We start from the raw sequence: 3,117 nt of genomic DNA on the forward strand, positions 1-3,117 counted from the left end.
ATGCCTAAGATACCTAAGATACCTAAAGAGACTGAATTTTTTTTAGAAAGCAATATAACAATGATGGTGCTGACCTCAGAACAGCTACGGCAAATTGAAGAATTAAAGAAAAAAGACCAGGTTAGCTAATACAGCTCTGAGATTTGTAGCCAAATTTTCTTGTAGTTGAAGAAGGGAGATGTAAGTAGATGTAAGGGAGCATTTGTTTCTAGTATGTAAGGCACCTTTGGGAGGCATATTCTTAATAACATCAGATCTCTAGATGGAGTTAACATGCATTGTGATAAATGTTGGGAGGTTGGATGTGCATACAAAGAATGAACGGAAGAAGTATGTGCACTCTAATTATATAAATAATTCTCAATTTATGACCACAATTGAGGCCAGAATTTCGGTTGCTAAGCAAGGCAATTGCTAAGTGAGTTGCACCTGATTTATGATCTTTTTGCCATGGTTGTTAAGTGAATCACTGCAGTTGTTAAGTGAACCATGTGGTTGTTAAGGGAATCTGACTTCCCCCATTGACTTTGCTTGTCAAAAGCTGGCTGAGAAGATTGCAAATGGGGATCAGTCCTAAGTCACTTTTTTCAGTGTTGTTGTAACTTCGAATGGTCGCTAAAAATGGTTGTAAGTCAAGGTCCACTTGTAGTAGCACTAACAATAGCACTTAGAGACTTGTATAGCGCTTTACAGCCCTCTCTTAAGTGGAGAGGGAGCATATGAACTGAAGCACTTAAGAAGCAAAATAATGGAAAGGCACCAGGCCCAGATGGACTTCCGGCAGAATTTTATAAAACATTACAAGAATCGTTGAACCTTTCACTGCTAGAAGTTATGAATGAAGTTATGTTAAAGAAGAAGATACTTAAAACATGGTCAGAAGCCTATATCACACTTATTCCAAAAGAAGAGGCTGATCCATTGCAAATTAAGAATTATAGACCTATTTCTTTACTAAATGCAGATTATAAAATCTTTGCTTCAATATTGGCAGAAAGACTTAAAAAAATATTTAAATAACTTTATTCATCCAGACCAAAATGGATTTCTGCCAAAGAGACAAATCAAAGACAATATGAGAGTAATCCTGGACACTTTGGAATATTATGAGGCACATCCCGAAAAACAAATGGCTTTGATATTCTTAGATGCCCAAAAGGCATTTGATAATGTGAATTGGAGATTTATGTTACTATTATTGGAACAGATGGGTTTTGCCAGAAAATTTATTCAAGCAATAGATTAACTTGAGAAGGCGGAGCCACGTCGCCGCGCTACAGCTGTAATTTCAGGGCTCCGAAGTTACAGCTGATATCTTCGCCCCTGGTCGGTCCAATGGACCTAAACCGTCCCGTAGAGACGGTGATAGTAAGGGGCGCATTCTGTTGATCACAGGGACACCGCAAGTCCCTGGTGGATCCAGAAGAAGCCCCTTTACCATCGGCGGAGAGGCAGCCATTAAGCTGCTGAAGCAGGGACAGCTCCGGAAGGAAGAGAAGAAAGAAAGAGAAAGTGTATCGGCTGGTGAGATTTTTTTTTTATTTATTTGGGATAAGGACACCCTAGAAGAAGAAGAAACCTGTAAGATTTTTGACAGAACTTGATAAGATGGACTTAGTGGCGATTTTTTAGGAGATGTCAAAATGAGGCTTGGCTTTTTACTTTTTTTTTTTCTAGTGAACTTCTATTGTGATTAGTAATTGTAACCAGACTGGTTTTTCCTTTTATAATTACCTATTTTCTTTTTCCTTTTTGACTGTTTATATTTTTAATAGAGGCTCCCTTTAGTAATTTTTTCTTTTTTTAAATATATACATATATATATATATATACACATATTTTCTTTTTCTATTGGGCTTTTTTTTTTCGGGAAGAAGGGGGAGTGGAGTAGAGAAACTTTGTAACTCTGTAACACTGTCAACTAGAGGCTTGAAAATACTTTACTTGAAGTTGAGAGAACTGTGAGAAACTCTTTCCCAAGGACACTGAGTTGATAAGATAGAGGGAGGAACTCTGGAGAATGTTTTCACAGGTGTCTCTTTGGGATTTTTACAATCAACTGAATATTTGAAGCTTGGCTTTGAAACTTGTGGAGAAGCCATAATAAGAGCCTTGGACGTTTAAATAAAATGCAGTGTGCTCCTTGCTTTACTTGTTGTTAGCTTTTATCCCTCCTCCTCAACCCTATAGCATTTCATAATATTTGTACACTTTGCTTATTACTATTATTATTATTTTTCATTTATTTTTTTTCTAAAGGAAAGCCTCAGAATATTTTTTCCTTTTTCCTTTTCTTTTTCCTTTTGGGGGGGACTTTTGCTTTTTTTACCTTTATATGTATATATTCTTTTTTATGGCTATGTTTTATTTTCTTGAGATCTCGCAATTGGATTAAGGTGTGAAGAACCTGAAGAATTTTCCTTTTTTTTTCCTTTTATTATTATTATTATTTTTTAATATTATTGGGTTTTATTCTCCTTCTGACTATCGCAACTGAGGATTAAGGTCTAGAAGAACCTGAAGAAATCTTTCTTTTTTCCTTGAAACCTTTTTCTTTTTTAAAATTTTGGGCTTTTATTTTTTACTGGTTTTTCTTTTTCACGTTTTTCCTTTTCCTAATTGGATTACAATTGCCACTCTGCCAACTGGATTAAAAGAGTGGGAAGATTCTGAGTTATTCAAATGAGTAAGAAAATTCTACCTTCTGGTACCTCAACTTCTGCTGCTGCCTCCCCATCAACTGGAGGACGACTTTCAACAATGGCGAAGCAAGATAAAGGACAAATGGATCTAACGACGGTTATACAAGGAATTCAAGAACTTAAAATGAGTATTGAACAAAGGACGGAGAGTATTGAACAAAAAATTGAAAACATCCAACAAATGATGGTGAAATATGATGAGAGACTGCAAAAAATGGAAGAGAAAGACAATCAAAGAGATGAGAAACTGCAAAAAATGGAAGAGAAAGACAATCAAAGAGATGAGAAAATTGGAAATATTGATGACAGAGTGACAACGCTTGAACAAAACAAGAATGAGATGTTGAAGTGGGAGATGGACAAATCAGAATATTACCTCAGATTTCAAAATATAGAGGAAGAAAAAGGACAAGAT

Source organism: Notechis scutatus, chromosome Z, assembly GCF_049901735.1.
Source record: "Notechis scutatus isolate UNSWTSFEM ecotype Mainland chromosome Z, rNotScu1.2, whole genome shotgun sequence".
In the NCBI taxonomy this organism is placed as follows: Eukaryota; Metazoa; Chordata; class Lepidosauria; order Squamata; family Elapidae; genus Notechis; species Notechis scutatus.